The sequence below is a fragment of the Lissotriton vulgaris genome, chromosome 1_1 (assembly GCF_964263255.1).
Source record: "Lissotriton vulgaris chromosome 1_1, aLisVul1.2, whole genome shotgun sequence".
In the NCBI taxonomy this organism is placed as follows: Eukaryota; Metazoa; Chordata; class Amphibia; order Caudata; family Salamandridae; genus Lissotriton; species Lissotriton vulgaris.
In genome coordinates this window covers 1,494,905,568-1,494,919,311 of record NC_141685.1, presented here as the reverse complement: position 1 = coordinate 1,494,919,311, position 13,744 = coordinate 1,494,905,568, and the positions used below count along the sequence as shown (strand labels likewise).

The window sequence follows — 13,744 nt, the reverse complement described above, 5'->3', positions numbered from 1 at the left end:
AAAGAGAACAAAACACCATGGCCGCAACCAAGAGCTTTAAGCCAGAAGCTGAAATCATGCAGGACACAGGCCTTGCTACGGTTCTCATATCGCCATAACAAAAGGAAAATTGCAGAAGTCCCTGCGTCAGCAGCGGAAACCAACAGTGCTGTTGATGCCACAAGATCCTTTTCCCATTTACTCACCTGTATGTTTGGGCCCCGACTGCTTTAGCTGAGAATGACTCACTTGTGCCTCTATGCTACACCATTCACCAAATCCTTTGGGGAGGACTGAGCAACAGTATGGTTATCATCCACTCTCCAATGAGAACAACTGCTCTACAAAATGGATGCCTCGTTATTAAAAAACAGCGTACCTTTTTTGAGTTCATCATGGAGACCATTAGATGCATTTAATTAATTGTCTCCAAATGCACTGATTGAAGACTCTCTGCAAACACCTCAAACTCTTTCTACAATGCTATTTGCAACAGTTACACTGTACAAAGTTTCTATCTACCCACTTTGTTCCGAGGTCATGGCTGGGTGTTTGCCTGAAGTCTTCCGAAGGAATGGCATGGACAAACAGATGCCACTTCAAGGAATTAAGTGTGGGGAAGGTACTGGTATTCTATGGTATCAGAGCATGTGATGGCGATTAATATAATATTCCTAGATTTCTTTAGCTCCATCACCAAACTACCTTCGACCCATCTGATAGTGACGCAAGCACCCAAATTTAAGCCATATAGCTCTTTGTCCCAGAGCAGTGTATGTCAGGGCAGGTCACCCCATGCTCCCTCCATCTTATATTTCCAGAGTAAACGTTGGTGATAGGGTTCAATGAAATACTATTATCCATCTTTGTGCTTGAATGTGCTCGTCTGACCACCCCAAGCAATTTAAAAAAAAAAAAAAAAAAAAAAAAAAAAAAGAATACCCTCAGAAGGAATGCCTTAAAACCACCAGGCCTCTTAACATGTACACACTGGCGGCCCTGAAGCAAATGGACACCCAGTCTAAAGTTTGAGAGCAGGCCTGATGAGCCTCATTCACTGGCTGGAAAACAGGCAGTTTTGTCCCCTCTTCAAGAGGAGGGGAACCAAGAGTTTGGTAGGGTCAGACCACAACCAATTTACAGACCTTCTGGTATACATACAAACACTAAATGGCCCCCAAATTTAAATAATTATTTTAACAGACCAATGATATGGGTCTAGAACCTGGCACATGCAAGCTCTTATCACACACACCATCTGGTCATGTAACATCAACATTAATGAAATGACAAATTACCTTTGAAACAAGGTTCAAGTAAATCTAAATAAGTGACACGATACATGACAGTGCTACAAATCCTATGCCTATTTCCACTCCATTCCTTTCAAATTAATAGCTTATGCTTTAGTCCAAAAAAGGTGCATGTTAAGGTGGATTCTCGCTGTGCTCAAAGAAATTAAATTTGCCCCAGGCCTTAAAATTCAGTGGGCTGGGAGTTCATGATTAAAAGGAAGAAAACATGATTTTACTAAACCCATAACTGCCATATGCCATTCATTATGTCTCGCCTGGCGTTGGACCGCACATGCGCTCCTCGCCTGCGAGAGCTATAGGTAGTCAGTTTCAAGAAGGGGACTCGAGCCCGCCCCTCATTTCCATTGGGTATCATCAGAGTTTATGGTAAACACTGGCTTCCCATTGGAAAGGAGGGTTTTTCGTTGCCTCCCTTTGGCTTTTTTCCGGACTGGCTTGCCTGATTCACAGCTATCGTGAAGACTTTTCTTATCTGCTTGTTTATTTAACAAGCAGAAAAGAAAAGTCTTCACGACAGCTGGGAAGCAGGCACGGAGCTCAGAGGATCACTGGGAGGATAAGGCAATGGGGAGCGCTTGTATAAGCTAGGTGGTCAGGGCTATCCGATTCTATGGAATTATAAACATTCATACTCCCCCGCCCTCACCAGATGACTATGCCAAATACAGAAAGCACCATTCATCCAGAAATTGTCTCTATTGGAAAGTTTACTGTGCTTTGTATTGGCTCGCGTTTGACTCTAAAGTTGCACATATAACTAATTGCTGAAGTATATTTGTGAATGACAAGAATATTGGAAAAACGCAATTATTAACACCTCGCACTACAATCCAATTTATCGTTGCAGCCCGAATCTCGTTCTTTGGGCAGAGAGGTGGCTTGTTTACCAGCGGTCACTCACCAGCTATCTGCAGCAGCGGCTGTAAGGGCACCGGCTTGCAGTCTGCATGTTTGTGCTCCGCACACGGGGCGCAGACTGGCTTCCCGCGGACCGGACAGTACAGCTCCAGAGGCCAGCCATGCTCTCGGCAGAGCTAAAGCACCTCCACCCCAAGCGGTCTCAGCAGAACGTGGTCCCCTCCGCGGTGCGGGGCGAGATGCGTGAAGCAGTAGGATTAGCCGCAGGTCAGGCAAACGTGCTCTGCCTGCTCTCCAGCACAGTACAGGTACCAGGGCTCTCCGTTCCCCTTCTTGGGCTGCTGCCTCTCCATGAGTTTGCCGATGGTAGTTTTTTTGTTGAGCCTGGGCTTCTTGTACCCAGCGCAACACACTGGGCACTTTTGGTAATGTGTTGAGTTCAAGAGATGGAGCAAACAAAAGGGTCTAATACCATGGAATATATTTTCAATGGTTTGGGTCACTGAGAGAACAAGCGTTTGCGAAGCAAACAAGACAAGGTTTAATGTGCTAAAACATCTAGAGCAAGCACATTAAAGCCAGACAAGGAAACAAAAAGGTAGACTGTACTGAAGGCCCCCCTTCCCTTCAATACAGTTCTGTTTTTGTTTCTATTTCAAATAAAGGTCAAATGGCAAAAGAGCATTCTTACAGTCATTCATCAGTTTTTATAACACAAGGATAAAAGAAGGACTATGATGGATTCCTTGCCTTAAGACCTTTTTACATGGAAAGAAAGATTGAAATTTTAGGGCAAGCAATCCTTCAGCATACAAGGTAAAGGAAAAAAATAGATATAAAGTCCCAGAGGCTGGCATTAGAAGCCACTAGGAATTAAGCATACAAAAAGCAAAAGGAGGTTGGGGTGAGAACTCAAGAGTGTCAGGAAGAGGTTGGTACAAGCCTATGTATGGAAAGTGGAAGGGTGGTTTAAATAATGAGCGTTCATGACAGCCTGGTGCTGGGTCCACAAGAAGCACATATTGGAAGGAGGGAGGGGCGAAGTAGAATGGGTATTGGGCAGAGGGAAACTAGGAGCAGATGGGGATTAAGGGGGAACAATGTAGGAGATGAGAAGGTGGACATCTATGAATGTACAGATAATTAAGGGGAAAAAATAGGAAATGGAGTCAGCAGGAGCTAAAGTAAAATGGTACAGATACTAAGCAGGCCATCATGAAGATCTATGCAAACATTCAAGTTGAGGTTGAAGCGAACGTCCAAAAAGAGGGGTTGTGATTCCTATAGCTCAATTCCCAGGATATACTGTTTTGGGTTCAAGGGCAGACAGGTTTTATGTTGATTTTGTCCTTCTGACAAGTAGGCCCAACCCCCTGAAGTTCAAACCCTTTGGTTGCCAGTTTACTGTACCACATTAGGATCAGAAAAGGTCATGGTCTGCAGTTAAGGTAATATTTGTGTCCATACGTTAATGCTGTTGGTACTTGTATTTATGGTTCATTAACATAAAGCCTTTCTTATTAGGTTGAGAGTTCTAAGGAAATGTAAGCTTGGACTGCCCTACTGACAGTGGTTTCGGTGTAGCAAAGTGTACACACTACAAAGTTTAACAATATTAGGCAACCTACATTGATCCCAGAATGCTCACTAATTCAGTCCGTCATGAATACTTTTATTTGATTTCAATTAAAAAATCATAAAAGGGTGGGGTACCACCTTAAATAAAAATACATTTTAAATTTTAAAACAGTGGAATTTAAAACATTAAGACTATGCCATTGATGGGTATGCTGGAACTAATTAAATTAGTGAATGGTTTCCTTTTTATTCAGCTCTCTTGCTGCCGTTTTGAGAAATGTTATTGCCCTACAGGACAGTTGGATTGATGACCCTCCAAGGCTTTGGATGACAGCTGCTCTACATGTCCGTATTTCTTCCTTCCTTAAGGCTTCCCAAAGGACCGTTCTTCGGGTAGCTACTAGGGAGGGGCATATGCATAGCAGGTGTAGAAGGGACTCTTCCCGGCCTCCGCATAAGCGACATTCCTTAGATTGCCAGAGGTGTTTCCATTTTGGTATCAGATCTTTTGATGGAAATGACCCCAGCCGCAGTAACGTTAAGTACTGTTTTCTCTCCTAGGAGAAATGATCAAGTAAATATGGTTGACGTTTCAGCCGCTGATAGCCTTGAATCACGGTCCAGGCGTGTTTTTTTTTTGAGACAGTTGTTTTGTCCATTAATAGGGAGGTCCTTTTGATTGCGTTGTTCACTACGATTTTGAAACTGGAGTAAGTAGGGAGGGTAAGCCAGGCCTCCTCGACTTGCAGAGCCGCGAGAGAGTCTTTCAGAACGCTGAACGTTGAATTACTTAGCCTGGATTGGGTTTCCAGCAGTAGTGTGCTAAGGTGTTATCATCTGCGTCCCTCATTCTCCAGTAGTATTTTGCTAATGCCCCTTGCCTGTCGGGGATCTGGTTTCTCAGGCCATACTCAAGACGAATTTGGGATGGTGAAATGTGTGGGGGGATTGAGAACAGGGCCTTGAAGAGAGTTGATTGTGCTGAGTTTGAGGAGATGACGTCTTTCGTATTTAGAATTTCCGAGCCGTATGAAATTGAGGGTAAAAATTTTGCTGAAATGGCTTTGAGCAAATGGCCTGTAGAGCACCCCGTAAGTTTTTTCTTTAGGACACTGAAAGCGAACTGCAGTTGTTTAGCTCTGATACGGCCTTGCCCCAGTTGTAAATTGAAGTTGAGGTTACGGTCAATAGTGAAACCTAGATATTTGTAGGAGTCTACTGGGGACAGGGGTTGCCCGTCCAGGTGCCAGGTAAATTTGCGGTGAGCCTTAGATTTAACTCTTCTGGCGAAACACATCCCATTTTCGCTCATGCGAAAATCTGCAGAGTGTTTGCTAGTTCACTTTCCCTCGAACCACTTTTTTTTACCTAACCCTGGAAGAAATTTTACTTCTGCCATTGTCAGGAGTAATTGTCCAACCTTTCTCAGTATGGGAAAAGAGAAGAACTGGCGAAAACAGCTAAAACATGCAATTTAGTAGGTTTGCAGAGACTCAAAAAAGCCATTACAACCCCGGGACTTTTGCTTAAGGCTAACTCCATCTCCAGTATGTAGTTCTGCATATATGTGGCAAAATAAGGAAATTACTAGAATTCAATCCCAGCTATAGTATGAGCCCTGGCAAGAATCAGAAAGGCCAATATCAGAGCTTTTACATAATGAAATTGTTGTCATAATTTGTCACTGCACTATATGGCATTAAAGGCACAAGTTGATTTTTTTTTTCAGGACATGTAGATTTTTTAAGCAACCTGTTCTATGGACAAGTAGATATTTTATTAAACTCCACACCCCTGAAACAGTCAATAACATCAAGTGAGAGATCAATGTTCCAGTGGACTAAGCCAAGATGTGACTGACAAAGTCTGAAGTCAAAGGCAGAAAAAATATGCTGTTTGAGGAAGGCCAATGTTTAAAAGGGGCGGAAACAAAGCCCACTATTTGTATACTACTATCAAAAGTTCAGTTTCACACATCTGTGCTGTCAAAACCAGACTTTAAAAAGAGTGTGTGCAATGACAAAATAGAATCGAGTTGCTCATGGTTTCATGTAGCATTCACCATTGTGCGGATTGATCTTGTACTTCCAAGGAAGTCCTGTTTTACCCTTCACTACAACTTCAAAAGTGGTTGCAGTGGCATAACCAAAAAAAAAAAAAAGACACGTTACTATTAATTAAAACAAGCAAATCTGAACAAAAGTGGATATAATTTTGCATTTCAATTGAAAGGCACAGGACCATATATATATTCCTATATCAATCAATCATTTGTAAAGCGCACAACATGCCCGCGAGGGTCTCAAGGAGGTGGGGGGCGCTACTGATGGAACAGCCAGGTCTGGAGTATCCTCCTGAAGGTCAGCAGGTCTCGGGTCTGTCGTAGGCTGAGTGGGAGGGTGTTCCATGTCTTGGCGGCGAGGTGGGAAAAGGATATCCCACCGGTGGTTGTCCTTCGGATGTGCAAGATGGTGGAAAGTGAGAGGTCGGCGTAGCGTAGCTGGCGGTTGGGGATGTAGAAGGAGAGCCGTCTGTTGAGGTAGGCTGGGTCAGTCCTGTGGAGTGCCTTGTGTGCGTGGGTGAGGAGCTTGAAAAATATCCTCTTGTTGACGGGGAGCCAGTGTAGGTTTCTCAGGTGGGGGTTGATGTTCGCGTGGCGTGGTACGTCGAGGATCAGTCGTGTCAAGGTGTTTTGGATGCGCTGTAGTGGTTTCATGAGCTTGGCCGGGGCTCCCGCGTAGAGGGCGTTTCGGTAGTCGAGTCTGCTGCTGACGAGGGCCTGGGTGACTGTCTTTCTTGCAACTGTTGGGATCCATCTGTAGATCTTGCGGAGGGTGTTGAAGCAGGAGGAGGAGACGGCGTTGATTTGCTTGGTCATTGAGAGCGTTGAGTCGAGGAGGATTCCCAGGCTGCGTGCGAGGTCGGTGGGTGTCGGGGCTGCCTCCAGTGCCGTCGGCCACCAGGAGTCGTCCCAGGCTGAAGGGTTGGAGCCGAGGATCAGGACCTCCGTCATGTCCGAGTTCAGCTTCAGACGGCAGGTCTTCATCCAGTCGGCGACAGCCTTCATTCCTACGTGGAGGTTGGCTTTGGCGGTGATGGGGACCTTGGTGAGGGAGAGGATCAGCTGAGTGTTGTCGAAGATGGAGATTAGGTTGAGGTCCTGCTGTCGGGCTACATGTGGAAGCGGGGCCATGTAAATGTTAACCAGCGTCGGGCTGAGGGAGGATTTCCGGGGTACGCCACAGATTATCTCAGAGGCTTTGGAACGGAATGGGGGGGGGGGGGGGAGAGAAGGCGAGGGCTCTGGATTCTGCCGGAGAGGAAGGAGGTGGTCAAATCCAGAGACTTGTCTCGGATCCCTGCGGCGTGGAGGCGTGTGCGGTGGCAGACGGTGTTGAAGGCGGCAGAGAGGTTTTCATATGGTAGCTGAACTGATAAAGGAAGAAGAAACTGCAAAAGGCTTTTGCTGCAATTGTCTTACTTGTTTTGTTAAATTTGTCCCACTATGAAGTGTATACAATACGATTATGGCACAGCATGTAATAAATAACAGCAATATCAGGTGCAAGGTATACACCAACATTACATTGGGCTCCCAGAATAGTGTGACTGAGCCAACCAATTGCCATAAGGAAGACCTTTGTGCACTCGCATGCTACCAGATGTTGGCAAAGGAGCTCATGTTTAACAGCTCAGTATTTTTGACAAAGGACAGATTACGAATGAAGATGCAGCTTTGTACGAAAATGCGAAGTAAATGTTTGAGCAGACACTATACCTCTAATTTATCTCTATATTTAGACTATTGCCCAACTCTCTCTCTCTGCACTGTCATTTTGTTCTTTAAGAAATAAACAAAATATGCCATCTTCAGTTACTATTTACCCTAGTACCTCATAGAAGAAATAATTATTTTGCTCTACGTGTCAAAATAGTGTTACGATTTACAGGGCAGGCCCTTCATACTTTAAAAAGGTAATTCTTAGTTGCACACTTCTCAACTAACTTGCAGAAAAAAAAACATGCTTCTGCTCAAGTACATCTTAAATAAATCTTGTAAAAATTTAATCAGCTTGACTGGTGCAGTCTGGAAGACACCTTGCTAGCTAAGCATCAGCTCCAAATATTTGATGCTGCAATTTTTTTTTAATTACCAATTAGTGAATAGGATGCCAAAGTTGCTGTCAGCTATTACTAATAGTGTAAGTAACCATTACTCCATTCCTGTACATGGCACAAGTTAAAAATAAAAAAATGTCTTTTCAAACAGGCATTTATACTCAACTGTAGCACTGGTGGGTAACTACAATTTATTTTAAAAAATACCTTTGGCGACGCATAGATCATGAAAACTTGCTGACAAAGCTGTGCCAATGTGCTCTTCACTAGGTAGCCTCCTCCGAGGGCAAACCCTGCCTTTGGCATTCAGCACTTCCCAAAGCAGAAGAGTAGGAATGTGTGCAAAGCTATCCAAGAAGGTCCAGTGTGCTGCTTTAGCAGTCTCCATAGTATTTCTACTAAGCAGCTACACGAAAATAGCAAAAATGTGATGCCAAGCATGGCAGACAGTAAGTCACAGAGAGACTTGCTACAAGATAAAATTCAGAGTTATTGCTGCGTGGAGCTGTAGTACATAAGGTAGGTTTCAGTATGGATTCTCGGCGACAGGCTAGATATAACATATCCTACATAGATTAAGGTGCTGCAGCAAATTTCAAGCAGATATATACTGTGCTATTGCATAACGTTTTTATTAAGACATACTTAATTATATTTTTTCAACTAGTTCTTCTCAAAGGATTTAAGAGATAGCATTTGGAAAGATGAACATACAAATGTTTGAGCATTGGGTCTAGACATCAATCCCCCTCAAACAGACATGATCTGCATAGAACAACGTGTTCTTTTCTTACAAATCCTCAAATCTCTTCTGTAGTACGATTGTAGTGTTAACGTAGCTAAGAAGCAATAAAGTGTTCTACATTACATGGGGGTTTGGGAGGCAATCTATAAGATGTGCACACTGAGTTGAGATTACACAAACATTTCACATTTTGGGTACAGGGAGATAAAGTGATTAGCTCAAAAGCGTACAAGGATTTGAGACCAAGGTTTTAAGCTGGGTCCCAAAGTCAGAAGCTCAAGCCACATTTCCGCTTTGTGACCCATCTCGCTTTTTTTTTTACTATTCTCCGTGTCATCAGGGAAGCACTAAATTACTTAGCCAAAAGTCTTGCAAAATGGTGTCTTGCTTGAACGGACAAACAGCCATTTGTTTTAAAAGAAGACAGGATGATCACATGAACAGAAAAAAAAAAAAACATTTTAACTGACTTTTGTTTTAAAAAAATGGATGCTGTAGTTCAGGGTTCTCCAAAGTCGGTCATTGAGGGCCGGATCCATCCCAGATTTTAAGATAAGAACATTTATCCAAATGGGGATATGCTAAAAATCTGGCATAACATAGAAGTCTGAAAAGACCGCGGTGGCATTGCAGATATTCTAAGCTGCTGATAAACAAATCTCTGCTACACGTGTACAACCTACTGCCAGAATTTCATGACAAGTCCCACGTATCCCACACAATACCTACTTGAGGTGGTGGTTGTGACTGTTGGGTGGCATTAAAAAAAATAATTACAGTTCAGCACTCTCGAAAAAACAAATAAAGGAAGGACCCCAATCTCAATTCAGCCAATCCACAGAAATTTAGCATGAGGACCCCAATCTCAATTCAGCCAATCCACAGAAATTTAGCATGAGGAGCATTGTGATTTGTACCCATGTATATCAGAAAATACATGTTGTTTCTTCAATTATTACCCGGTGCGCCTACTGATATTGGCACAGCAGAGACTGCTGTACCTGACAAGTCATGGAGCAAGGATTTGCAAGTAATGCGACTTGCTTGAATTCAGTCCTCTCGACATAGCATTAATGCGCTAACCAACATGTTCGTTTTATTAATATTGCATTTCACAAAATCCTTGGGTATCTAGAAGAAGCTTGCATATGTATTTCTACTAACGATAATCTGCTTGCACTAAAAATGACCGCTGCTACGCGGGATTTCCTACTGTGCATGCGTCTGTCATACTCATATGACATGACGTCTTTCTCAGCTTGGAGGGAAACTTTCTCTTCTGCGCATTAAAACTAAGATGGCTGCCCTGTGCTACCGCATGCATGAAGCTTGCACTGCTGCTTTTGCTAAGCTGTTTGTTTTGCCTAATTCCTAATGCAATAGTTCAAATAAAGTAATGGGAATAGAATAGATATAAGTGGTATACAGTCCATTCATTTATTCCGTGTTCTCAAACTGTTTCTTTTCTATTCTTACATGTAAATCATTTTGGGCCAGACTCCCATCGCTCTACTCCATATTGAAAGAAACTGCGTCTACGCAGAATAAAAATACAAACCCTGAAGCACGGACATTGAAACCCGGCCAACTCATGACTTGCTAGAAGATGTTCATGGGAACGTCAACTCCTGACCCCTGTGAAAGAAGCTGAACTAAAATATGGACTACATTGTAATCATTATTGATACATTCACTGCCGGGTGGAATAAAACATACGTGGGAAAATAAAATGCTCTGCGGGAACGCAAATGATAATATTCATTCAAAAATTCTCATTTTGGTATGGTGCGATGACCTCTCCTCATTCTTTTGTCCAATCAAAATTGGGGATCCTTACACTTGCAACATTGAGGGGGTTGTTCACTGACCTGGAAAATAGTATAACTAGGGTAGGCTTAGCTAGTTAGTTTGTCCGAATAGCTGACCTGTCACTGACCCAACGCACTCAATACGTGATAGGAAGCAGAGGTGCTGGCGGAACCCTCTGTCAGAAGGTTCGAAACCCAGATTGGGGTTTGAGAGCTGAAGTGCTGGCGAAGCACTTTGTCGGATAAATTGATAACTCTTGCTGGATCTGGCTGTTCGCTGCAGAGAGGGAGTAACGCAGGTGTTGCAACTTTAACTGCGGGTGCCGATCTTAGCCTGTGGTGGTTCTGTCCTGATCCAATTTGGCTTTACCTGTCCTGATTCCGATCTGCACCTGCCTGCCTTTATGGTGCCTGCACTTTCGGGGTTCTGTCCTCTAAACTGACCCGTGGCCAGGTTTAGTTCTTCACACCATTCCAGGTAAATATAAAATGTGGGTATGTCATTGTTCTGTTTACTTTTCTCTTCCCACCCTAATGTTAAATGCTAAAAAAAATTGCATATTGTCGTATATTATTGTTCTGATTCCTTCTCTTTTACCATCCTCTTGTCAAATGCGTGAAGACTGCTTTATAAAAACTCTGCATATTTTCATTCTAATTGTTATTTTCCTAATTGAGAATTTTCTTTTGTTCAATGCTTGAATTTTGACATTTTAAAGATTTTAGATAAAGAGTTTAAACCTTTCCCGAGTTGTGGTTATTTAATGAGTGCAAATGTTATTATTTTACCTATTATTCTAACTCCTTTGATCACTTAGGACTTTAGGTACCAATGACGAGGATTGGTAAGTCAATGGTATAGGTCCTAAATGAAATTTATAAATCACTGATTAGAGTAAGTGCACAGGTAATCGGATTAAATCTTATCACATGTTGTTTATGGGCCCAGGTGAGTATGGTAATGTGAGTCGGGTGACCTGCGCACTATCACAAGGAGCAGCGGGGGGGGGGGGGGGGGGAGGAGAGGAGTACACATCGTTAGGAAGCATGGAACTGAGTTTTGATGTAGGTCGTACTTGCTCAGAGTAATTCAGTTTGAATCAACTGATCTCTTTTTAGGATTGCCTGGTATGACAATAGCAAGTGTTGGTGTGCAAGTGCTCCATTGTCTTGAGACAGAAAGCCTACACTTGAAACGAAATAGCGCAGCAGTGCTAAGCGCAGCCACAAACACAACATGTAGTCAAACCTGCCCAACAAAGCAGTGCCCTTTTGAAAAAAATGATAAAAGACCTTGCCTTCCTATTGTCCAGCGGTCCACCTCATCCATCCGTATTGCTGATAGGAGTCCTTAGTACGACGCACTAATGCAAAAATAATTCGAAGCTAAATAAGCAACGTGTAAAACACGTGTCCAATTTCCTACCACGGTCATCTTGTACGGATGCACCAAGGAACGGTAAGAGAATTAGATGTTTACATGTATAATTCCTTAAGAGCACTCAAGTTTTACCTCACTGATCGTATAGTTGTTACTAAATGACAAATACTTCTCTAAGACTAAATTTGAATGAAGTGGATACAAACACGTTACACATTTGTGCAAATATATAAAACTATGCAGCAAAAAGATTTTTTTCTCCAGAATGGATATTTGAATTGTAACAAAAATACATAGCTAGAACAAAGCGCGAGGAAGCCAACATAAAAACACAGGTCCCCCAAAGCAGATGAAAACGTCCCCTAACGGCCAACGTAATTCAAGAGGTTGTTACAGATCACTGACAGCACCTGCATGATACCCTCTGAGCGGGAATCAACCTCGAGCAGCAGCATCCCGGCTCAAGCAGAGGTGGGTGGCCAGGGTGCAGCTAAGCCCCGCCCCTCGCGGAATGATGGGTGCAGAGCCTAGGGAGGTTAGTTCCGCAGACGAGTAGGTGCGGAGCTGGAGGAAGCCCTGCTCATCACACTCACCGCCCTCGCAGCGGCCCTACGCAGTAGCGGTGGCCCGTGGTGGGATGTATGCCCCGACTTTCACCAGTCGGCCGGCGTCCTGCGTACACAAGTGGCACTCTGCGGTGGCGGTACAGGGTGGGGCCTGGGTCCAGGGGCAGAGCCACTGTGCTCTGGAGGGAGGAACGGAGGGGCGCAGAGGGCGACGCGGTCCTGACGTATGCAGAGGCCGAGTGGCTCTCGGTTTCAGGTGGCGTCAGAGTAGTTTCTGCTGCAGTGACGTTAGACTACCGCTTTAACGAACAGAGTACTCACCAGCATCCACCTAGTTTACGCGGATCAAAGGGGTATGTCCAGATGCCTCAGTCCAAGCGCCAACTCACTGGGGTAATGGGCAAAATCGCACAATGAAAAATCAAGGAGCCTGCCCACTGTCAGAAATAGGTACGTGCAGCAGGCAAATTCTATGCCGGGGCACGTGCACTGTCTGGATTAGCACAACCAATGATCAACTGGCAAGCATTTTCGTGGGCAATCCTAGTCCGCGGGACAATCTTTAGGGCCGATAGCCAATGGACAATGAGAACTCAACTAGCTAATCACGATGACTGTGCTCACAACCAATTAAATCTTATCACGCTTTCCCATTACAAATACAAGATGCTTTGCCGTACGCGATTGGTTGTGAGCACTTTGGTTTCCCAAGCTCCTGCACAGCTCGCTTCGAGAATAGGACAAAGACGTTTATGAAGAACTATTTTGAAATAAGAGTTCACTGCGAAATAACGAATATTCATTTAAAGAGAAGTACGCCTTTAGGCACCGTCCAGGAACCATATTCGAGTTTCAATGTCTGCTCGACATCCTGTGAATTTAGGTAAACCCATTTAATTTCCAGTGCCTTAAAACAAGCATTGGCAAAACCAAAAGCTCCTGACTTTAGAAACTATTGGTTGGGAGCACTTGATTTTCCAAGTTCCTGTACTGCTCACTTCGAGAATAGGATAAAGACGTTTATGAAGAACTATTTTGAAATGAAATACGCCATTAGTCACCGTTCAGGAACCATATTCGAGTTTCAATATCTGCTCGACATCCTGTGATTTTAGTTAAATCCATTTAATTTCCAGTGCCCAAAAACAACAAAATTGGCAAAACTAAAAACTCCTGACTTTCGAAACTATTGGCTTGCTATACCTGTAGGGTTACCAGATTTTGTAAACCAACCACTGGGACAGTCTACAAACAGAAGTAGGACTATAAATTGTCATCGACTTGCAGCACAGAAGGACTTCATTGACAGTTGCAGTGTGGTCAGTTAGGCCCTGTTATCGCCCAAAGGATGACGCACACATTTCTATTCAGTGGTGGTCTCCAGACTGAGCCGT

The 13,744-nt window shown here is 43.7% G+C and overlaps 1 protein-coding gene across 3 annotated transcripts in view; it reads right to left on the bottom strand.

Moving 5' to 3' along the window:
* ZNF800 (zinc finger protein 800) overlaps positions 1-12,900 on the bottom strand; it is a 154,361-nt gene extending 141,461 nt beyond the window's left edge. The window contains exon 1 of one of the 3 annotated variants that reach the window (XM_086967407.1): positions 12,672-12,900. The gene's annotated coding sequence lies outside the window, so the exon portion shown is untranslated. Of the gene's footprint in view, positions 1-12,194; positions 12,575-12,671 lie in introns of those variants that run through there. The other 2 variants (XM_086967406.1, XM_086967411.1) reach the window with 2 other exon arrangements.
* Positions 12,901-13,744: the final 844 nt, after the last annotated feature.